Here is a 25,629-nt window from a genome sequence, read left to right on the forward strand (position 1 = left end):
TTGACCGTATATACGCGGCATTAGGAGCAAAATCGCTCCTCCACCCCTTATGCCCCCATGCTTCGGCATATATGCTCTTTTTTAACTGCGGTGGTGAAATCACCTCCTACAGCACTGGAGTCGCGGCTTTATGTATCGTGGGAGCAAACGCTGTTGCTGTCAAGATAAATAAATCCACGCTGCAGCTGAATGGCGTACCTGAAAACATGAAAAATGGTTAACAATAACACAGTAAACAGTAAAGTATAAAAAAATTAGAGAGAAGAGAGAGAGAACAATAAAACGACAACTATTTTTGGTTTTTATATTTTATATTTTTTTGGTTTTTTTATTTTACTTTTTTTATTTATTTTTTATACACTTTTTTTTTTAACTGTAAACTGTAACGGTTCGGGTCTCTCAAAATGCGATGGCATCTTGGGAGACTCTGTGTTAGTGTGCCTAGCCTGTGAAATGCTGTACCCTACGCTAATACTTCACTAGTGTGTGGTAGCGTTCAAAACACTCACCCTGACAAAGACCAGGATTGCCAGGACAGCATGGACAATAAGAACGGGTGTCACGCCTAAATCCGCGCTTGGTACAGACACGACATCTTTTTTGGGGGGTTCGTTGGGTAGGGGTACTCGGGAGGACATAAGAATAATGCCTCTCATGCAGCCGGCTTACTGCATTTGGTTGGGAATGGTGAGGTGCAGAACCCTCTGGATACAGAAGCTCTGTGACAACCTCTCTTTGGAAGAAAAGAAAGGTTAAAGTCCCGCCTGAAGTTTTGTATAGCACAAAAGCATTCAGCAAAGCCAATTGAAATAAGTAAGCAGACACTTTTTTGTACCAGCGTCTGGCCTTACGGGAAGCTAGATACGGCGCCAAAATCTTTTCATTGAGGTCCACCCCTCCCATATTTTTGTTATATTCGTGGACACAGAGGGGTTTCTCCACAATACCAGTCGCCGTAGAAATTTGGACCGTTGTGTCTGCATGAAGGGAGGTAAGAACGAAAACATTCTTATTATCCAATTATCCCTCCACTTCATAGCGAGCAAATTATTACACCGATAGCAGGCTCTCTCCCCCAGCCTAAGACGGGAATCTACAAGCCGCTGGGGAAAGCCCCGGCGATTAGGTCGCACGGTGCCACATGCTCCAATCTGATTATCAAATAAATGACTAAACAGTGACACGCTGGTGTAATAGTTGTCCACGTACAAGTGGTACCCCTTTCCGAATAAGGGTGACACCAATTTCCACACTATCTTGCCAGCGCTTCCTATGTAATCAGGGCAGTTCTCCGGCTCTACGTAACTATCTTTACCCTCATAAACCATAAAGCTCCATGCATAGCCTGTGGCCCTGTCACAGCACTTATAGAGCTTGACCCCGTATCTGGTACGCTTGTTGGGAATGTACTGTTTGAATGACAAGCGACCAGTAAACTTAACCAGGGACTCATCAACGCAGACAACTTTTTGGGGATTAAACAAGTCTGCAAAACGTTGGTTGAAGTGGTTTATGAGGGGCCGAATTTTGTAGAGCCGATCGTATTCAGGGTCTCCACGTGGACGACAAAGTTCATTGTCACTGAAGTGCAAGAACCGCAAGATCTGCTCGTATCGTTTCCTGGACATGGAGTTAGAGAACACGGGTATGTGGTCAGCCGGATGCGTGAACCAATAAGCCCGCATCCTCATGAATTTATGCGTGCCCATGTTGAGGGAAAGGCCCAGAAAGGTCTTAAATTCGGAAACCGTAACTGGTTTCCAATCTCTGGCAAGAGACGGCAACTGGGGATTAGCGGCGATGTGTTGACCAGCATATAAATTGGTTTGGTCCACAATAGATCTATAGAGATCTTCCATGAAATACAGAGAATAAAAATCGAGTGGCATAAAATCATCTGTATCCACCTGAATACCGGGTTGGGCAGTGAATGGGGAAAGTACTGGTGCTGCAGAAGTGGTGGGCACCCAATCAGGATTGGCGAATTCTGCAGGAAGGGCACTATGGGAACGACGGGCCTGTCTTCGTCTTCTTGGTGGCAGCGGGACACTACTTGTGCTTGCCACCTCGCCAGCTTGAACTGCACTTATGGGACTTGCCACGTCACCACGTGATACTGCAGTGCTGGATGTACATCCAGGGTGTACTGGGCCGCTGGTGCTTGCCAGTTCACCAAAAGGATGAGCGGCGCTAGTACTGGCTCTATACTCCATACGAGGGACTTGCGGTTCCTGCACCTAAACAACATCAGAAAATCGGGGTCGGGTACGCCTGACGTTAGCAGGGACCTCTTCTTCGTCGTCAGAGCTATCTGACATGGAGGCGCTGTCCTCTACAGGTTCGTATTCTGAGCCTGAATCTGACAGATCAGTGTCTTCCTCTTCACTATCTGTCATGCTCAGAAACGTGTAGGCCTCTTCACTAGTGTACCTTCGCTTTGCCATTTTGGGCTCTAAATTTAGGGGTACAGTAGTGAGACTCACAGGTAAAAAAGCACCTAGCCTGTCAGCGACTGTATAAAACGCTACAAAAAAAACTGTTAGCGATCGCAGGGATCAGGCCTGACTCTGCGAACGCTGCAGTTATGTGTGTTGTGTTTTGTAAGTGACAGTGATCGATCGATACTGCACTTGGGTGGGCTGGGCTGGGCAGAGGGGCAAAACGCAGGTGCTAGCAGGTATCTAGATTGATCCTGCTAACAATGCGTTTTTTTAGAACCCTAAATTGCTGGGCACGCTAGTATAGATCTGATCAGATCAGATATTGATCTGTTCGGATACTATACCACTAAGGGAGGTGTATGCTTTGCGCGTGGGTGTTAGCGGTACTGGCACTAACCTAGCACTGTCTGGGGCGACGCAGACCCTTTCTGACCCTAAAACCAAATTTATATCACCCGCCGGGTGATCAGGGGGTTAAACCTTTATTAGGTAATAAATGGCGGGTGCCCTGATGCTATAAAAAGCGAACTACCTAACCAGCGTCACCCGTAACACTTATACGGTGATCACTGGTGAAAGGGTTAACTAAGGGCAATCAGGGGTTAAAACCTTTATTGGGTATTTATATGGGGGTACCTGAAGCTTTATAAAAACCTGACGGGGAACCTAAATAACTAAATAACTAACTGGCTAACCAGCGTCACCAGTGACACTTATGCAGCGATCGCTGGTGAAAGGGTTAACTCTAGGGGCAATCAAGGGGTTAAAACCTTTATTAGGTTATATATCGGGGTACCTAACGCTATAAAAACCTGGCGTTGAACCTAAAAAAAAAACTAGCTTCCTAGCGGGACCAGTGACACTATTGCAGCGATCAGAAAAACGATTGCTTAGTGACACTGGTAAAAGGGGGTGAAAGGGTTAACTGGGAGGACAATCAAGGGGTTAAACCTTTATTAGGGGGGGTAGGGGGCTACCCTGGACCTAAAGGGGCCTAACACTAGCTGCCCTGACACTTTTTACAGTCACAACTGACACTAAATGTAGTGATCAATAAATAAATGAACACTGCATTAGTGACACAGTGACTGGGGGGGGGGGGGCGGGGGGCCGATCGGGGGGGTGATCGGGGGTGACTGGGGTGAAATGTGTGCCTATGTGTACCTATGTGTCAGTGGACGGTTGGTGCACTTACTTGTATGTCTTCACTCCTCGCTGTCCGGTCAAAAGACTGCCACGAGGAGTGTGAGATCACTTCCTCCTCCTGTGTTTACATTTTCACAGGGGAGGAAGTTCGTCACTGGCCAGGAGCGATCGAGAGGGGATGGCCAGAAACCAACGGCCATCCCCTCATCGCAGATCGCTCCGGCACCGAAAGGGACCGCCGTATCCAGCGGGAGGGGGTCCGATTGGACCCCCACCCGCTGGAAGGCAGGCACGTACATCTACGTGCTTGTGCCTGCCTGTGCCATTGTGATGACGTATAATGGCAATACGGCGGTCCTTAAGTGGTTAATGTGTCCATTGGGAGGAGAAAATCTCTCCCTCCAAGGGTACATGAGCCACTGTCAACTGCCCGGTGTACACCGAGCTGCTGAGGGTAGCAAGAGAGGGTGCAAGGAACTTCCCTGCAGGACACCAAGAGCCAATCATATAATTTCATTTTTCAAGCAAAAAATAAAAATGTAAGATTAAAACAACCTCAGAGACAAAGAAGAGAAGAGTGAGAAAAAAAAAAGTTATAATAAGGTGCCTAAATTATTAGGAACATTTCTTAAATAAGATTATGATAAAAATATTGATTGGAAGTCAGAGAAAAAACTCGGCAGTAGCCATTCTGTTGAAAAGGCAAGATAGTAGCCTCAGTACAAATGTTTATCAGTCCATAGTGTCAGCCAGATCTGGAGGTGGAGATTGTATGCGACTTCTTTTCTGTGGATTGTAGTCTTCTTCTCTTCTGGAAGCAGAGGAGGGATTATCAGCATATGAGGATGATTTTTGGCGAGTGTCCGCAGCATCTCTTGATGTGTTTATCATCCCTAATTTCTGTAAAGTAGTTTGCAGGTCCTTAGCTGTTCGGCACATATATTTGCAACTTTGGAAAGTAAAACGCACAGAGAAAGGAAAGCCCCATTGGTAGATTATGTCATTTCGCTGTAATATTTGCAGTAGTGGTTTCAGGGTTCTTCTTTTGTTGACTGTAATCTGTGAGAGGTCTGTGAATAATTGATATTTATGACCCTGGAAAATTAGGGCATCTTTATTTCTAGCTGTATTTAGCAGTAGTTCCTTAGTGCTGTAGAAATGCAATTTTGCGATAATGTCACGGGGAGGACCATCTATTTTCTTTGGTGCTAGGGCTCTATGAACCCGGTCCATTTCAAGACGCTCTAGTGGGATAGCTGGTTGTAATTCTTGAAAAAGTGCAGTAATAGCACCGTTTAAATCAGTCACAGATTCGGGTATTCCTCTAATACGTATATTGGAGCGTCTTGCACGATTTTCGAAATCCTCCAATTTGGATTGTAATATGTCATTTTCCTCTTTAAGAAAATCAATTTCTGAGGCAATGTTAGATGTATCATTTTCCAGATCGTCTGCTCTAATTTCCAGTGCTGATGTATGCTGACCAAGTATTCTAATTTCTTTGGTAAGATTTGTGGTGATGATATCTGCAGTGGTTTTTAGTGATTTTTGAAGCAGATTTTCTATTTGTTTCAGCGTTACAGGAGGGGATAAGTCTTTTTGTGTGGAAAGTTCTAAATTCTCCAGAACTGACATATTTTTCTCAGGTATTTGGTTAGAGAGACTATGTGCCTTTAATGAGAGAACATCTTTATGTAAAGCAGCAGAAGGGGCTGTCTGTCTGTTCTCCTCACTGTATCTCCCCTCAGAGGGGGAGGGTTTCAGTGCCATACTGCTGTGTGTGTGAGGCGGCGCTTTCTTGTCAATTTTCTGCCTCATGAGTCTCCTCTGACCCCCCCCCCGAATGTCACCAATGTAAGGTAGGGATATTTATCTACCGTTTGGTATGATATATGTGCGGAGGGCCAAGTTACCTCCGCTGTTATATGGCTCCGTTGTCCTGCTGAGAATGGAGCTCTAAGCCAGCATTACCTCTCGGCTAGGCTCCGCCTTCTCCCTCCGATTGATCGCGTTCTTATTTTCCCTAACAATGTTTTAATGTAATTTACTAATGGAATAAAATTTGCATAATATAGGTCCTGGACCGTCTTTGTGATTTTTATACCCAAGTATGTTATTTCTTTTTTTTCCCATGTAAAGGGATATTCTTGCTGTAATGCCATCTCTTCCTCATTGTCCAATCCTATATTTAATATAACCGTTTTAATAGGGTTTATTTTAAAATTAGAAAGTGCCCCATACTCTTTTATTTCTTTTATTAAGCTAGGCAAGGACAGTCTTGGTTTAGTTATGTATAGGAGTAGGTCGTCCGCGTAAGCCGCCACTTTATGCTCTTCTTCCCCCCATTTAACCCCGCTTATATTTACATTATTACGCATCTTTGACAAAAATGGTTCCAAGGCGATTACATATAGCAGGGGCGAAAGTGGGCAACCCTGCCTTGTCCCATTTAACATTTCAAACGCGGACGACATACACCCATTTACTCCTACTCTGGCTGTTGGTTGTGTATATAGGTTAATAATCCACTTCAGCATCTTTGGGCCTAAGCCCATGTTCCGGAGAGTTTCTATTATAAAACACCAATAAATTCTATCAAATGCCTTTTCGGCATCGATAGAAATCAGTATCATTGGGGTTTTCTTTTCCCTGTCTTTATCCATAAGAAGAAGGGTACTCAGGCTGTTATCTCTTCCCTCCCTTCCTGGGATGAATCCAACCTGATCACCATTTATTAATTTCGGCATCAAGTTTTTTATTCTTGTTGCTATAACCTTTGCGTATAACTTTGTATCTACATTCAACAAAGCTATTGGGCGGTAGCTGGAGCAGATGGATTCATCCTTACCCGGTTTCGGGATGACTGTTATATTTGCCAATAGGGCCTCTTTCCTCATAATCTCATCGTCGCCCAGTCTATTCCAATATTTACATAATTCAGGGACTAATTGGTGTTTAAATTTCTTGTAATACCTGATTGTGAAACCATCCGGGCCTGGGCTTTTCCCATTTGGTGTTTCTTTTATTGCTTTAAATATTTCTTCTGGTCTAATTGGCTCCTCTAAACTTTTGACACTTTCTTCTGATATTTTCGGTAAATCTGCTTCACTTAAGTATTGTTGAATTTTCATTTTCCTTTGCTCCTTTTGTGCCTCTGATTCTTTACTTCTTATTGAATAAAGGGTGTTATAATATTTTCTAAAGGCCTCTGCCTCTGAAATTTCACTTCCCCATATTCATCTTTGATTTTCTCAATATAATTTAAAGCTTTTTTTTCCCGAGCTATTCTTGCTAAATATTTCCCCGACTTATTTGCCCACAGGTATCTTTCTTTAGCTACATTTTTAAACACACTTCTCTGTTTTTGCTCTATCAAATCATTTAATTGTGCACGATTCTGGATAATCTCCTTGTATATCTTTTTATCTAGATGTCTCTTGTGTTCTTGTTCTAACTCATAGAGTGCTTTTTTTAAATTATCATATCTAACTTCGTTTTCTTTTTTTTTTCCCGATCCTATACTAATTAACTTCCCTCGAATTAGGGCTTTGTGAGCTTCCCATAAGGTGGCTTTGGAAACTTCTGTGGTGTCATTTATTTTAAAATATTGTTCTATTTCTGTTTTAATCTTATGCTCAACATCGTCCATCTCAATCAACGCCTCATTTAGTCTCCAAGTCCCCCTTCCGGGCTCTTTTTCCCTCATCCTGAATTTTGCTATCACTGGAGCATGGTCCGATATCGAAATGTTACCTATCTGTACATTTTCCAGCTTTTCCAATGTATCATGATCTAAAATTATATAATCCAATCTTGCGTGTAGGTATCATGAACCGGGGAGTAATATGTATAGTCGATTTCCCTCGGGTTGCATGCTCTCCATGCATCTACAAGCTGTTGTGCAAAAAATGTTTTTCTTAATATTCTATGTTGTTTGATTTCTTGAGGGGAAATAACTGATGTACCATCTATTTCGGGCTTCATGGTGAAGTTCAGGTCCCCTGCTATGATCACATGGCCTTGTTTATATTCCTCTATTCATTTCAATATACCATTCGAATATTTTTTAGGGGCCTTATTGGGGCAGTAAATGTTACTTAATGTATATTTTTGTCTTAATAAGTTACCCTTTAAGAATAAAAACCTCCCTGCCGGGTCCACCTTCATCCGGTCCAACTTCCACCCCACCGCCCTTGCAAACCCAATAGCTACTCCCCTGGCTCCCTTCATCGGGGAGTCGGCATAGAACCAGGTAGGATATTTTCGCATATCAATCCGAGTATTTGAATCTAAGGCTAAATGTGTCTCCTGTAAAAAAACAATATCGACATGATAGCCCTCTAATTCTTCAAAAATATTAAACCTTTTCCTTGGAGAATTCATTCCTCTTACATTATATGTTACTAACTTAAGTCCAGCCATCCGGTACTTCTAAAATCTTTCTTATTTCTTTTATAGATTCCAGGCCAACACCCTTTCCCACCCTCCTCCCCCCTCCCATTCCCATCCTGTCATTTGATGTAATTTTGACCCCTTGGTCAGGGATAATTTCTCCGGAACCTCTTTGTTCCTTATATCCCTATGTCCTAGGGTGGAGTTCTGTTGGGCCGCGTCACCATCCATCTCGCCTATCACTTGCGAGGTGAATACTAAACATGTCCAGAGGACCCCGCTTTCCCCCCCACCACTCCCCCCTCCCTCCCCCCCACAATAGAAGGGGGAGAGCGAGGGGGGGACGTGAGGCGAAGACAGCCCCGGGGCTTAACCAGTAATTCCTGCCGTTCAGCCTCTCAGCTGCTATCACTATTCCTCCCCCTCCCTTACCAGAGAGGGAAGAGGAACCACACATCCCCCAAACCATCTCCACCCCCCGCCACCCCACTACACCCCCATTCTTGGGACCGGAGTATCGAGTATTTTACAGAATTCTGCTACATCCTCTATATGTCTCAGTCTCCCAGTCCGTCCGTTCTTCCTGCCAATAAGGCATGCAGGGAACCCCCAGTTATACTGCACCCCGTTCTCCTTCAAAACTGTCAATAGCGGTTTTAGAAGTCTTCTTCTTTTCAGGGTGTCTGGAGATAAATCTTGGAATATCTGTATTTCCTTGCCTTCGTATATAATTGACATTTTTACTCTTATGTTTTTCCAGAGTAGGTTCTTAACCTCTTCCTGCTGAAAACGCACTATTATGTCCAGAGGGGTATCTTGTGACAGTTCTTTTGGTTTCCTTATGCGATACAGCCTTTCGATGTTTATTGGATTAGTTATATCTTTATTCATCAGTGGATTACATATCCTTTTTATTATTTCTGTTAGACCTTCTTGTTGTTCAGTATCCGGGACACCCCGTAATCTTATATTTTTCTTTCTTTCCCTGTTTTCCTGATCCTCTATTTTGTAGGCTTGCTCTTGTTGACCTTTTTTTAAGGAAGTTATTTCAACTTCTAATTTCTTTATTATGTTTGCTTCTTTCTCCACTTTTTTTTCCATTTCTTCTACACGATCCAATACGTGCGCAAGGTTCTTATGCACCCTATCCATTTCCTTTTTCATGGAGTTTTCCAATGCTGCAAACATTTAAATTATTTCTATTTTTGTAGGTAATGCTGAGGGATTATCTAGCTGCAACGAGTGCGACTGTATAGACTGTATTTCCTCAATTTCATGTTCTAAATCAACTGATTGATCCATCTCCACTTCCGGCGTGCTCTCTTGGGCTTGTAAGGAGTTATTTTGGGGTTGTTGTCTCTTTCTTTCTCTCTTTTCTCTATCCTTTTTGTCCTTATTTTCTGCTTGAGTACTTCTTGTTTGCAGTTGCTTTTCTTGTTGTTGTTTCTCCGAGCCCCCCATTTGCGTAACAAATTTGTTCATGGAGCCAGGACTCACTACCAGGCTCCGCGGGGGTGATTTAGGAATTGTTCCGGTCTTAGGCGTCTTCCCCTTCATTTTCTGGGTATCAAAATATCCGCTGGATCCCCAAAAATAATGTGTCACCTCTCAGACACTGTTTATCAGCTTATAGTCTCTAGCGGTACGTTTAATTTATATTTGTATGTAGATTCAGGCCCAGACTCAGGCCTCGTATATCATGAAGAGAGTCGTTTACAAAGTGATTTTAAACTTGTTACGGCTTAATTTATATATTTTCCTATTGCATAGGACTAAACCAGTTTGTACCAAACACACAGTTTCCACACTAGAGAGACTTTCCTCCTATTAACAAACCATTTATGAGCCGTTGTTGCAATACACTCGTTTATACAGGTTCTCTTGTTGGGCATGTTGACCAAATTGCTACCATCCTTTGCCCAAAAAATCAAAAAAATAAAGAGTGCAATACAAAAGAGAATAAAAACATAAACACCAATCTAGTGTCTCTTTTACCCCGCTCCAAGTCTCTCTTGTTCACTATATAGGAGTGTAACAGTTAGCCATATATTAATTTTTCCTGGATTGCTCACTGGGTTGCTCGCTACAAACCCCACAGCACAACACAGTTTGTTTGGGAGATCAGTTTCTGTTCCAGAATGTTTTTCCACACTTAAGAAGTTAATAATCATCAGCATACACCTTTAGCATTTAGCCTTTCATTCAATAAGGAGGAGAGAAAAAAAAAAAAAAAAAAAGAGAAAGTTCTCCAGTGCATCACTGCAGCTTTATATCCCGCATATTGCCATTTTCCTCGCTTTCCTCTTCTGTCTGAGATCTTTTTAACAGTCTTTCAGGTGTAAGTATTTATAATTTCGTACCTTCTGCTTTGGTTTTCACTGCTATAATCAGACACTGTGTTCGTAGCAAAGAGAGGGCTCCTCTTACTGCTGTACCTTTCCTTTGCCGCCAGAGGGCACCAGACACCGCCGTTTTCACTCCACTAGGAGTCCGTTCGGAACACCGTACCTTCACTGGCCGACCCTCGCAGCCGACTCGGCTCCACTCGTTCCGGTCCGCCTGGTCATCTCCACCGTAACGCCACCTGCTTTCCGCGCGGGGCTCCGGGAGACAGCGGCGACGTGGACAAGGCAAGGTAAACGACTTAGGCTGCAGGCACCCTGAGATAGAGAACGCTGGGGGAGCGGGGAGAGGCTAGCACAGCGCTGCCAGAGCGTGTCCACACCTAGGTGTGCGGATGAGGCATTGCTGCGGTATCGGAGCAGCACGGGGGAAGCCGATCCTCATCCGCACACCTAGGTGTGGACACGCACCCTTCCTAGTCTCCTCCCCCTCATCAGGTCTCTACAGGAAGTAATTATAAGCCTGTGGATCCCCACTGGACTTTTAAAGCTGAGTTGGGCAGGAACACCAAAGCCTTACAATTCACAGCTCATCTCTGATATTCAAGCAATAGTCCCTTATACATTTACTTTTAACGTTATAGAAGAAAACAATATGATAATGGACTGGTGACATTACTTAAGGTAATTCATAAAAAAAATAAAAATAAAAAAAACATGTCCTGAAAAATTATTGTAACATGCCTTAAAAAAAACATTGCAGCTGTTGCAGCAGTAACAGCAAAAAAAACTCCTATCCCACATAAGTGATCAACAGGGGAACAGGATCACTGTCTCTATAAATTTGGAAGTCAAACATATAAAACAACTGTTACCTAAAATAACTTTTAGAATTTAGTTAAACACGATTTATTACTCCAAATTAGAGGCTTCTCCCTAAAATAACACAAAAAAAAAGGAAAATTTATATCAAATACTTACCGTAATTTTCCTTTCCTGATGGGCTCCATGGCAGCATACGTGTGGGTTAGCCCCGCCTCCATAATTACCCAATAGGACCTCTACTCCCATAAATCTTTGCTCCAAGCTGCTATCCGTGTTCCGTAACTAGCCTACTCCAACATTTGGGAGGGAACTCCTGCTGCCATGGAGCCCATCAGGAAAGGAAAATTACGGTAAGTATTTGATATAAATTTTCCTTTTTCCTGACAGGCTCCATGGCAGCATACGTGTGGGAAATAACTCGCCAAACACACCCGGGTGGGCTAAAAATGTTGAGCAAAGAAACTAGAATTTTATTTTTCATTGTCCACTGACAATACTTGTAAACCAAAATTAACAGAAGAGAGCGCAGCTGGCTCTACACAATAATGGGAAACAAAGGTATTAATTGAAGACCAGGAAGCTGCTCTGCAGATCACTTCTGGTGCGACATGTCGAACTGCTGCCCAAGAGGTCGACATGCCCCGAGTTGAATGAGCCGTCACTGCCTCAGGAGGAACCATGCCCTTTGCCTTGTATGCCCTTTGAATCGTTTGGACCACCCAAGATGAGATTGATCTAACTGATGCTCGCATCCCTTTATTTTTTCCATGAAGAAGGACAAAAAGAAAGTCTGTTCGTCTGAACGAGGCTGTAGCGTCCAGATATTGTTTCAAGGTGCGACCAACATCCAGGGGATGAATCTCTTGGTTGTCTGACATTCTAAACGTAGGTAGCACGATCTCCTGATTTTCGTGAAATACTGATGTGACTTTTGGATTTGACCCAAGCATAGGGATCAGGACCACTCTGTCCGGAAAGAAAGTTAGAAATGGTTCAACTGACCCAAGATTCCTAATTTCCGACACTCTTTTGGCTGAAGTTATTGCCACCAAAAACACCGTCTTGATAGTGAGATCTCCTAAAGACAGGGGAACGTCCAAACTTTTCCCAAGATCAGAAAGAAAGTCCAGTACTAATGGAAGGTCCCATTTGGGAAACCTGGGCCTTCTTTGTGGCCTAAGCCTGATGGCTCCTTTAAAGAATTGTTGTATTAATGTATGATTCGCCCACGAAACTCCTGTAAAGGCTGAAATGGCTGAAACTTGTACTCTAAGAGAACTAACTGCCAGAGACAAGTCTAACCCTGACTGAAGGAAAGACAAGATATCTTGAACTGCCGGAGAATTATATGAATTTGACCTAGAAGACATGTGGCCCATAAATCTGGCCCATATACGCTCGTACACTTTATTGGTACTCTTCCGTCTGGCACTAAGAAGGGTTGGAATCGCTTCTTCTGGGCAACCTAGAGCTTCTAGCCTTCCCCTCTCAAGAACCATGCCCTGAGGTGTAGACAGGATGGGCACGGGTGTAACAGTGTGCCTTGAGACAGTAGATCTGGCCTGAGAGGCAGGGGAACTGGGTCCTGATAGCTGAGGAGCAACAGCAGAGGAAACCAAGGCCTGTTGGGCCAGAATGGTATTATCGCAATGATTTCCACCTTCTCCCCTCTGAGCCTGCGAAGGAACTGTAGGATTACAGGAACTGGAGGGAAGGCGTAGGCTCTCTGGAACTTCCAACAATCCGTGAGAGCATCTATCCCGAACGCCTGAGGATCCCTGAACCTCGAGTAGTATCTGTGCATCTTGCGATTGTACGGCGAAGCGAACAGATCGACCTCTGGAGATACTCCCAGAGTCAGAAGCCACTCGAAGACATCCCTGTGAAGGGACCACTCGTTGTTGTCTATTTTGACCCTTGACAGATAATCTGCTTGAACATTCTGGACCCCTGGGATGTATACAGCAGAAATGTTGACCACATTCTTCTGAGCCCAGTTCATTATCGGTTCTACTTCTCGTAGTAGAGACCCACTGCGAGTCCCTCCTTGTTTCTTTATATAGGCCACCGCAGTTGTGTTGTCCAGTCTTAACATTACTGATGACCCTGCCACCAGATGGCGAAATGCTATGAGTGCTTGAAAGGCTGCTCTCAACTCCAGGATGTTGGAGACTACATACAGCGACGGGAACGACCACCTTCCTTGAGCTACTTCCGTAAGGCAATGAGCGCCCCAACCTTTGTTGCTGGCATCTGAGGTTATTATTACCCAGGAAATGGGGACTATCGAATGATGGTTGCGTAGATTCTTCCCTTGAAGCCACCAGAGGAGAGACATCCTCATCGCTGGTGTAAGGAGTATGCGCTGTGTTTGATTGGACGAGTCCCACTGTTGCAGAAACCCTTTCTGGAAGGGACGAGTGTGCCACTGGGCCCACTTCACCATAGGGATGGTGGACGTCATTGTGCCGATCACTTTCAAGCATTGTAGAGCCGAAAGATGAGATGATTCCCAAGCCTTGTGAATCCTGTCCCGGATAACACAGATTTTTTCCTCTGGCAGAGAGATAGTGCCTTTTAATGTGTCGAACTGAGCCCCTAGAAACACGATCACTTGAGTTGGAACCAGATGGCTCTTCTCTAGGTTCAGGAGCCAACCAAACGTCTGTAGAGTGGAGATGACTAAACTCTTGTGTTCCAGAATTTGATCTCTGTCTTGAGATAATAGGAGCAAATCGTCCAGATAATGATGGAGACGAACTCCTTTGACTCGTAAAAGAGCTACTATCGCTAGGAGGACCTTGGAGAAGACCCGAGGAGATGTTGTCAACCCGAATGGGAGACAGGTAAACTGGAGGTGTTGATCGCCAACTGCGAAACGGAGAAATTGCTGGAAATCCCTTGCTACTGGCACGTGAAAGTATGCGTCCTTCAGATCGATTGAGATTAACCAATCCCCTAGCTGCACCGACTGTTGGATTGTAAGAAGAGACTCCATTTTGAACTTTTCCTTGCGAATGAAGGAATTGAGGAAGGTCAAATCTATCACTGGCCTCCATGCGCCATTTCTTTTCTGAACCATAAATAGAGGAGAATACATGCCTTCGCCACGTTCGTCTTCTGGCACTGGCACGGCTGCGCCTTGATCCAGCAAACAACTTACGTAGGTCAATAGGACCTGTTTCTTTTCCTCCGAGCCTGGAATCGTTGTGGGAATGAACCTTAATCTCGGAGTGTTGATGAAAGTCCACTTGTGACCCGAGGAAACCGTCTTGACGGTCCAATAATCTTGAATTGAGGCCGCCCAAACATGTCGGTAGTGAAGAAGGCGAGCCCCCACCTGACATGATTGAGCGGGCCCAATTTCAAAAAGATTTGGTAGAATCTTGATTACCTGCGGAAGCCCCCTTTGAGGTTTTCTTAAGGGAGGATTGTCTGGACCTCCAAGATCTAGAGAACTCCCTGCCGGGTCTATAACTGCGCGCTTCTCTAGCGCGATCCGAGGTCTGCCTTCTTGGAAAGATACGTTTTTGGTTTTGAAGACGTCTGTCTTGAGGGAGGAACCCAGACCTCCCACCTGTGGCCCGGGATATGGCGCTATCTAGTTTATTACCAAACAAGGAGGTTCCCTCAAATGGTATACGACACCATGCCTGCTTAGATGTTGGATCCGCCAACCAGGGACGGAGCCACAAAGCACGGCGTGCCGAGACTGCTGCCAACATAGCCCGAGACAGAAGGCGGGTAATGTCAATAGATGCCTCCCCCAAAAAGGCTGATGCCATTCTGATCTCCTGAATGGGAGAGTCTTTAGCCGTATTCACCGAGATACCTCTCAAGAACTCTTCAACATTGTCGGCCCATGTTTCAATAGCCTTTGAGACTGCGGCTAAAGCCAAAGTTGGTTTACAAGCCATCCCTGAAGTTAGATATATTCTTTTCAGATCTGAGTCAATTCTTCTCTCTAACGGATCTTTGAAAGATACCGTGTCCTCCAAAGGGAGAGTCACGTATTTTACTAAACGCATAAGTGCTGCGTCTACCAGAGGAGCTGATTCAAGGTGCTTCACATCATCCTCCTTAAAGGGGTACAATTTAGACACCTTTGATTGCATGGAGCTCTTCCTATCAATCTTGCTCCACTCTTCAGTAATGATTTCTCCCAATTCAGATAGGAAAGGAAAATGTTGCCGTTCCTTTTTGAGTTGTTTGAAAAACTTTCTTTGTTTGGGGAGGGGAGAAGTAGTGGGTTCTTCCCATTTTAAAGCTTCTTTCACTGCCTTGACAAGAGCAGGTACTAAAGCATAATCAAATCCTACTCCTGGATCCTCTGGATCCGATTCGCTGTCAGACAAGAGCACAGAGTGGTGGCTTGGTTGAGAAGATTCCCCAGTCTCTTGTAAGAGCCCTTCACCACCTGAAGGACATAATGGGTCTGAGGGGGATTCCATAGCGTGATGAGCTTCCCTCTGCTGCAGGGATTCCTTTACCACCCTTCTCACCATAGATTCTAAGCGTTGATCCGCACCATCTCTTTCATCTGCGACTTTAGAGAAGCAATGATCACAGAGCGATTTGTCTGATGGGATGGGCATCTTACAGCCCCAACATGAATTAACTGGTCCTCTGCTTGAGTGCGAGTGACCACTGCGTTGTTCAGATCTGGAAGACCTACGGTAACCAGACTTTGATGATGATTTGCGGTGGTGCGATTTTGACGATCCACTGCGACTATGCGCACTGTAATGCGGTTCAGACCTAGAAGGGCTATAAGGAAATATACAAGAAAAGAGAGAGATACAGACCAGGCTGGTATCAAATGCTAAGGAATACTCCACAAATACACAGCAATCCAGCCATGCACATACCTGTTACAAGCGGGCAGGTCACTGGTAGGCAGTGAGGCATCCATGACTAAAAACGCTGACTGTAACAACAATAAACCCTCATAAGCAGCCATACAAAACACAGGAGCAACAATACATCAGAGCAGATCATAACCTACCTTACACCAACCAGAGAATGGCCCCGGGAAGTTGCTGAATCTCCTGCAATCATTCCCAAATCCTGACATCTCTCACTGTGTTTTAAATATGGCGCCCATGACGTCATCAGCGGCGTCAGACGCGAGATGCCCGCGCGCATGCGCGGGAACCAAGCCTCGCTTTGGATATGGGTCTGCGCATGCGCAGAACGCAGCGCTGGACCCGGAAACAGGGGGAGAAAGGCTGCTGGAACGCGGAAGCGTCAGCGCCTATACACAAGAACCAGCTGGCATATGAAAAGACACAGGTAGAAAAGAAAACACATAAACACTGCTGCCATGAAAAACGGAATTTTTACAGCTCACCACTCCACCAACGATCGTCTGGCCCAACAGGTTCAAGCACACACCACCGATCCACCGGGCAGATAATGGCCACCTTACATAGCAGGTAATAAGCCGTGCGCACTTATCTTCGGATAAACAAAGTCTTCAGCGCTACTCTGCCATACACTCCATACCCATGCTTAACAGACAGGGCCTATCGGAGGAACAAAAAGCTTGATAGTCAGCCGACTTGATCGTAGTGAAGATCTCTTCAGATAGGAAACACCTGTCCTATGGAGGAGGACAAAAAAGGAACACGGATAGCAGCTTGGAGCAAAGATTTATGGGAGTAGAGGTCCTATTGGGTAATTATGGAGGCGGGGCTAACCCACACGTATGCTGCCATGGAGCCTGTCAGGAAAATACTTTTTTTCTTTAACTTTTTGTTGTTTTAGGATCCTCTTTTAAATTTGCACATTGTTTTACATTGGTCTCAATAGTTACCCAAATCGAGACAGCAACAGGGTGGACTTTAGGGAAAGCTGTGGCCCAAGGACTGTACCTGAATAAACTTTCCCACCAGGAATCCTTAGCATCTCCCTCTAATGCATAGGATACTTTTAATCTAAAGATATTATCCAAATCATCCATTCTGCTCCTCCTAGGACATCCTGACCTCCAGCTCCCTTGTTACCTCATCCCATGGTCACCATCAGGACTGCTTCAGAACCTCTGAATCTCTCTACCCCAGTATGTCCTGCTTAGCTCCTACCTTGGTCACCATTAGGCGATCCCTGTGGCTCATCTATTCAGGCAAGCCTATCTGCCTCCACCTAAAATCGATATCTCAGCCAGCTCCATCAGACCCCCTCCCCCCCCAGCTGTTATCATTTTGCACCCGCACCTCCTTTAGATTGTAGCACACTGCACAAGCTGTTGATGCTATCTAAATTATGTTGCCCAAGGTCTAACTACCAAACCTTTAACTCCACCCCATATCCCAAAGGAAGTTTCTGTAGGTGTATGGGGGTGTCAGGTTTGATATCAAGCCTTTTCTCTGAAGTAATAGTGGTAAGTCCCAGTGTTCCTGCTATATTCATGCCAAGGACAAGAGAAGATGTACAATAGACTCCCTGCTGAGTACAATTTAACCTGACACTGAATACAGTGCATCACTAGACCTTTGATATCAGCACCAGTTCCCTGGTCTCAAGTATTTTTTAACTTTTGTTTAGGACAGGTTGAAACAATACCTTGGCATCCATTAGACATGACTCTCTCCCGTGCCAGGATTGCAGTCTCGTAATTCTGTATTTTCCTTGACATAGCACAGCACCTTTCTTTCTTCAGTAGCCATTAGTATCAATTATCTGACGTTGTCTATACTAATAAACCATCAGAACATGATGGACTCTGGGGTGTAACACATTAGAGTCTAATAGGATAGTATCCAAATTGACCCTGGTATATGCATGATGTTCAGTCCCTGAAACCAGAATCAGGGATGAAAACTGTGCAAGTCAGGTTTTGACAACTATTGAACTGAGTCATTCACCAATCCATATGAATGGATGGATGGTAAATGGTCTTTGCAAAGTGGAAATTGTCTCACTAAGAAAAAGGTGATTGTTCCTCTGAAGTCCTGGAACACCTCTGATTGGAGTGCTGGACAGAGCAATTTGGATTTCCTAACCCCTTCACTGACATGTAGCACCAGACTTCCCAATGTGTTTCTGATCATCTTTAGATTCATAGTGTTTAAGGCACCCAGTGCCATACCATCTACTCCTAAGGCAGTACCCATTAAAGTGTTCATAAACACAACACCTTAAAAGGGTATATGTATACATGCAGTATGTTTGTTATACTCACTGTGGAACATAAAATTAAAAGATTTACCTGTATTGAGTTAATAAATTGCAAATATGTGTAAATTTAAAATTGTGCCTTTTTGCAAAATGGTGAAAATTGGACATACACAAAAAGTTGTTTCAAAATCTGTAGGTTTTCCATTTTTACTTACAGCTTTCAGAATTTGTAAAAGACCGCCCCAAGCTATATATTTTCTGGAAGAACATGGTCAGTAGAATAAAAAGAAGGTGCTATTGATTTTTAAGGCACTGCAATATTTGTGCAAATGTTTATCAAAACAATTTCACTAAAAATACACTAAAATCATTAATAGTGGATTCATACATGGCAAAATGTACAAAATATAAAGATTAAAACTGTATTGAGTTTAAATTGCACCTTTTTGTGAAATGGTGAAAACGGAAGGTACGCAAAACTGTAAATAAAAGCAATGTACTCAAAAAATCTGGAGGTTACCATTTTTCACTTACAGCTTTCAGAATTTGAGGAGGCCACTCAAACCATGCATTTTCTGAAAGCATATGACCTGTAGAATAAAACATTTTCCTCATATCGATTTTTTCACTAAAAATACCCTATAATCATTATTAGCGCACATAAACACAACAACACAGGTGGGCTCAATCAGGCCACCCATTGTTCTCTATGGCGGTGGGAGGGGAAGGTGGGATGCCACTCTGGGCAGTGATGGACCAGGGATTGTGGAGGCAGTACGTGGGTTGGTCTGACTGGCGGGGGGGGAGGCACATCTGGATCCTGTCCAAGCCCCAAGCAGCAGAGGAGGGATTGCCGGCTTATGATGGTGGCTGCAGGAAATCCAGTTTGTGGGGATCGGGTGTGGAGGGGGGGTTAATCAGTTCTGGGGAGGATGAAGGGGAGCAGTTTTAGGTGAAAGTTAGCGGCAGAGGTTGGAGTGGCTGGGGACAGAACAATTCTGATGAAAGTTTATGGTCTTTGAAGTAACCATGAGCTTATAGGAGAGTTAGAACTAAGGGCCGTACAAACCTGGCCACCCGCAAGCACTTCTGCAGGTCCGTACAGCGTATGGACCTGGCAGTGAAAGGGTTAAGCGCTGTAGTGTACATGAAGCTTTAATCTGCATGCTTAATATAATCAAGGGGCGTGCACCTGGGTAAATAAATGATATTGAAGGATCTGGATGCCTGGTAGTGATGAGCCAAATGTAACTGGGGTTGGATCAAGGCAAGTTTGTCGAACATTACTAAAGTACAGAGCAAAATCTGAACCCCACTGAAGACAATGGGAGTCAAATGTTAAGACGGTAAAAAAAAAATAAAAAAAAATTATTCTCTTAATACAGGACACTGGCTGGATACTCATAGATCCTGGATTATAGGCTGCTACTTTTAGGTGATTGGAAACTAGCAAAGCTTTTGGATGCTTCCCCCCTCCTTGGGTGTACCCCTATAGCCCTATAACCACTTCATGAGAACTCTCCTAGTGATGGACATCTTTTCCCTTATGCAGAAGTTTCCATGCTGTCTGTCAAGGCAGATAAAAAAAAAGAAACAAACAAATGTAGCTGAGTAATCACTTATACATAATTAAATGTAATGTTTTTTCTTTCTTCTCCCCCATCTCATTACATGCTGGGGTTGTATGTTGTTTGTTATTCTTGTTTTTTGTATGAAAAAGTAATAATAAAAAATGAAGTGATTAAAAAAAAAAACATGTAAACAGAAGCAGTGAAAATAAGTATGTTTGACCTAGTATGAACATTTTGCCCGTACAGCAAGGCTGGGGTGTGAAAGGAAGTAGAAGCACAATGAACCAATCAGGTCTTGTGCTGACGAGAAGTATGCTGAGAGGAGGAAAGAGCAGAGCGACAAAGTGATTAGCTCCCCACTGTGCTGCTTAATTCTTTCACTGTCCAGTCACAGGCTAGGAGTGAGTCCAGACCAACCTGGGCTCAGAGGAGTTGGGTTGAATGATGCTGGTTATAAGACTGGGGACATCTAGTGAGTTGTGTATTTCAGCAAAAGCTGTTTTTCTCATGTTTTCTTTTATTGGGCTATTCATTTTGTATCTTATTTTTGGTTGGAGCTCTGCTTTAAAGTGGAACTTTGCTTAGTTAAGCAACATTTATTTCTATTTTTTTTTCCTCTCCTATAACTCCCTCTTACACAAATGTTAAAAAAATAGTATTTTTTTATTCTTCTCTTGATTTTTGTGCTGCAAAGCAGCACTTTCTGCTTTCCAGGCTAGGCTGAGATTGCTAGGTCACACCTATCCCAGGAAGCAGCGTGTTATGAAAGGTGCACACACAGCAAGATGCAGTGAATGCACAGAACAGATGCACGCTTACAATGTATTTGCACAAATGCCACAGAATAATTTACAGTGTCTTGAAAAAAGTATTCATACCCCTTGAAATTGTCCACATTTTGTCATGTTACAACCAAAAGCGTAAATATAGTTTATTGGTATTTATGTATTTTATTGGTATTTTATGTGATAGACAAACACAAAGTGGCACATAATTGTGAAGTGAAAGGAAAAATGATAAATGGTTTTTAATTTTTTTTACAAATAAATAAAAATGATATAATTAAAAATAAAAAGCATGGAGTGCATTTGTATTCAGCCCCCTTTTACTCTGATACCCCTAACTAAAATCTACTGGAACCAATTGCCTTCAGAAGTCACCTAATTAGTAAATAAAGTCAACCTATGTGTAATTTAACCACCTCAATACAGTGCACTTAAACCCCCTTCCTGACCACACCAATTTTCAGCTTTCAGCGCTCTCACAGTTTGAATGACAATTAATCATGCAGCACTGTACCCATATGAAACCTGTGTCCTTTTTTCCACACAAATAGAGCTTTCTTTTACTGGTATTTAATCACTAGGGTTTATTTTTTATTTTTTGTGCTATAAATAAAAAAAAAAAACTTAAATTTCTCTTATATTCACCGACCAACACAGCTCCTCTCTTAGCCATTGGGTTGTATACCTCACCTCTCGTAGAAATACTAGGCAAAGTTGTAATACAAAACTCAGAACTTTCAGTTCCGCCCATGGGGGCGGTCCCTTAGGTATCAACCCTCCTGCCTGCTAGCAGAGCAGCTCAGTTTTATTTTGCCTAGTGAAGGAGAAAGACCTAGGAACCCTGCGGGTCCATAGGTCTGTGTTTTTTATGCAGAATCTTTGCTTTTTGCGCAAGATAAGTGATCCTGTGATCTTCTATCAACAGCCGCCTGGATGACAGGCTGGTTCACTTATCCTTGTAGTCTCCCCAGTCCGGACATCGAGCGTGTGCAGGTCGCAGCTACGGCTCAGCAGGCCATGACATACCTCAGCTCCAGAGGTGGTTGTGAGCTTTTATGCTTCGGGGCGTACATATGACCGGGCTACTGATGTCTGTATCACAGTATGCCGAGGCCAGTAACCTTCCCTGTACTGATCAGGAGTAGGTCTACAGTGGAATGTCTCCCAGCTCTTCAGGACTGGTAAGTGCAGCTCTCCCTGTTCTGACGAGGCTGAGCAGCTGGGCATTCCCTGGGAGGTCGATTCGGGGGCCCCCTCACCTTCCTATCTTCTTTCCCTGGTCTTCTCTTCCCCCCCACCCTTTGGCGGGAATGCTGCATGTGGCTGCTGAGCGGTGTGTGTGCGCTTGTATAGGGGCTCTCTGTGGGCTCTCATCTGACATGGGGGGCTGGCTGAATGGCAGTGGTCCTAGGGCCTGCATGGTATGCCCCTGAAAGGTGCCTGTGAGGGGCTGCTGGGAATAGTGCAACGCTGTGGCTTTGCAGGGTTTTTTTTATTTCTACCTCATGGCGATGTTTGGCGGCCATTTTAGGTGTGGGCAGAGCAGGCTGACTGGGCTTCAGCGGCCATTTTCTATGTGATTCCTATTCAAGGCACTGGTGGCCATTTTCTGGAAGCCTGAACATATTTTCAGTGTTCCCTGACAGCAGCATGGCTCATGTGCTCTCACAACCTTTTTCACTGTGTTTTCTATCTGTGTACTGGACGCTGAGCGGCCATTTTATTGAAGACTAAGCATTTTTTCTGATCGTTTTAGCGATCATTCCAGCGGTTATCACCAACTCAGTTTTTGGTTTCCTCTGCACCTGGGCACACTCAGGGACTACAGGCACCACTTGTGGACAGTGCAGAACTCCCCAGGGTGGTGAGTCCGGCGGGAATGAGCCCCTCAGTCAGCGGAAGCAGGGATGGTTGGACTGTCACTGTCCTAAGTCCCCTTCGGGTGGCAGGTGAAAGGGTCAGCATGGCTTCAGAAACGAGTGTTTCTTCCCCCAAAGTCCAGGCAATGGCAACTGGGTCACCTGCAGACTGCGCAGTGCCCATGGACACCCTGATGGCAGTCCTCAACTCGTTCATTGCTAGATGGGAAGATGGGTACAATAAGGTGGCCTCTGTTCCCCCATCCTCTGGGGAGAGCTCTGGCACAGACTTGAGCCCTGATGAGGCTGGTGACCCCTGCTCTGTCTTGTCAGATGACGCTGACCAGGACCGTTTGGACAGTAAGGATGAGTCCCCGTCCGGGCGCAAAAAAACGCTTGTTGGAGCACTTATAACAGCTGTGCATGATACCCTGAAGATTCAGGAGTCAGCAGGTCCCCCTGCTGATGTACCGGTCCCTTTTGTTAACCTATGGTGTTCCCGTATCTGACTTTTTTGACAAGTTCACTTAGAAGGAATGGGATCGCATGCAACTGACCTTTTTGGTCTCAGACGCAGGGCGGTGCATTACCCCTTTGAGGAAAGCCTTCTTACAAAGTGGTCGGCTCCTCCAGTCGTGGACCCTCCAGTATCCAGGTTAAATAAGTAACCAGCGTCCCGGTAGTGGGAACTCCTGCATTTAAGGATCCCATGGACAGGAAGGCAGAGGCAGTGGCGTGTTCCTTGTTTCCGGTTGTGGGGTCCGCTGTGCGACCAGTACTGGCATCCGCACTTGTGTCGCAGACACTGACTGACTGAACTGTTGCATTACATTCCGCAGTGAAGCTGGTCAAAGTTGATGGGAAGATGGATGGAGCCAAATACAGAATCATAGAAGAAAACCTATTAGAGTCTGCAAAGGCTTGAGGCTGGGCCGGAGGTTCACCTTAAAGCAGAACAATGACCCTAAACATACAGCCAGAGCTAAAATGGAATGGTTTGGATCAAAGCATACTGATGTGTTAGAATGGCCCAGTCAAAGTCCAGACCTAAGTCCAATTGAGAATCTGTGGCAAGACTTGAAAATTGCTGTTCACAGGCACTCTCTGTCCAATCTGACAGAGCTTGAGCTATTTTGCAAACAAGAAAGGACAAAAAATGCCCTCTCTAGAAGTACAAAGCTGGTAGAGACATCCCAAAAAGAATTGCAGTGAAAGATGGTTCTACAAAGTATTGACTCAGAGGGGCTGATAACAAATGCACGCCACACCTTGCACATATTTATTTGTGAAACAATTTGGAAAACCATTTTTCATTTTCCTTCCACTTCACAAATATGTGTCACTTTGTGTTGGTCTATCAAATACAATCCAAATAAAATACATTGACGCTTTTGGTTTTAACATGACAAAATGTGGAGAATTTCAAGGGGTATGAATACCTTTTCAAGGCACTGGTGTGTTTAGCTCAGTCCCAAATACTTGTCAGAGACCAGCAGAATATCTACGCATGCTGTGCAGGAAGGGAGGAGATTTATTTAGTGGATATGTTTCACTTTCATTAGTTCTTATTACTTGGAATTCCTCAATCAATTCTTCAGGCAGCTTCTTAATTGCATTTTACTACAACAATATAAGCAGTGCATCCAGTTCAGTGCAACCTCAATAATACTTTGGGAACTGTATCTGGACCCAAAACTATGACAGGGCCTGCAATGTTGCTTACGGCACTGGATCCATGCAGCTGCCATATCAAAAGTTAGGTTCTATGTCACATTCATCAGGCAGTACTGCCTCCATATGCAACACATTCACGTACATAGAGCTGTAATCTTTAGCTAAACACTTGCCTTACAGTTGCAGTTGAGTGTGGTCATTCTGTAGATAATAGCTATATTGCCTGCTGAATGCTTGGCAGTCACTGCTCTACCTTCCTCTAAAAAGCGATCCAACACAAAACACTTTCAGAGGTGCGATAGAGACTGCCACAGACGTGAACAAGTCTTTGGGTGCAAATATCCATGGGAGGTCTTAATAGTAACGATATATTATAAATGGATCTTTGTATACCTTGAGCACTGTTTAATATGTTGGTGTTATGTGAATACTTAAAATAAATACTGTATATTATTTAGGCTAGAAGATTATTAAATATAATGCTTTTGTAATGTACATCATCAGGGCCTTGTAGCTTTGGCTATGACTGGATCCTGGCATTACCACATAGCTTTCACTTTAAAAGTTTGAAATAGGTGACAGTCCATTGACTATTAACCCCCCTGACGGTATTCCCGAGTCTGGCTCGGGGTGGATTTTTCATACCAAAAGCGGTATCCCCGAGTCAGACTCGGGATAGCGTCGCTGGATCCAGGAGGAGGTTTACTTACCTTCTCCTTCGGATCCAGCGTTGTCTCCCCGCTGTACGAGCGAGCCATGTCTCGCTCGATGCATTACATCACCGATCTCCGTGCCCTGCGAGCGTTGCGACGCACGGGCACGGAGATCGGCGCCAAATTCAAAAAGTGAAACAAACAGTATACATACAGTATAATGTAATCTTACAGATTACATTGCTGTATGTAAATATTTCACATCCCCTTTGTCCCTAGTGGTCTGCCCAGTGTCCTGCATGCAGTTTTATATAATAAAAACTGTTCTTTATGCCTGGAAACTGGAGATTGCCCATAGCAACCAAAACTGTCACTGTACATCAAAAATGATTTTAGACCAGCTAGAAAACAGCGATAATAAATTAGAATCACTCGCAGAATTGAGCGATAGCGATTTGTGGGGAGATCCGTCATCAAATACTGAAAAGTAATGACAGTGACAATTCTGCAACTGAGCAAATTTCAGTGTTTTTGATTTGATTACATTATTGAATAATTTTTATTATTGTTATATTATTATTTGGTACAATTATTTATAATTATTTATTATATTATAATTTATGATTTAATTTTTCAAACTTTATCATACCCGGGATGTCTGCTAGACTCTGGTTTGGACAGATTTAAGAGAGTTATTCCTAAGAATTACAGGACTACAATATAAAACGCCAAATTTTCATGCAAAATAATGGTACCGCTTTTAGCACCTAAAATCCGAAATAATCGTACCGCCAGGGAGGTTAAAGTAGGTCAAAAATATAA

At 44.0% G+C, this 25,629-nt stretch overlaps 1 protein-coding gene across 11 annotated transcripts in view; it reads left to right on the forward strand.

The window, feature by feature from the left end:
* TBCE (tubulin folding cofactor E) overlaps positions 1-25,629 on the forward strand; it is a 969,060-nt gene that overhangs the window by 465,893 nt on the left and 477,538 nt on the right. The gene's annotated exons all lie outside the window — the stretch shown is intronic.

This window comes from Lithobates pipiens, unplaced genomic scaffold (genome assembly GCF_037356315.1).
Source record: "Lithobates pipiens isolate NorthernLeopardFrog02 unplaced genomic scaffold, aLitPip1_a1.2 Scaffold_18, whole genome shotgun sequence".
NCBI lineage: Eukaryota > Metazoa > Chordata > Amphibia > Anura > Ranidae > Lithobates > Lithobates pipiens.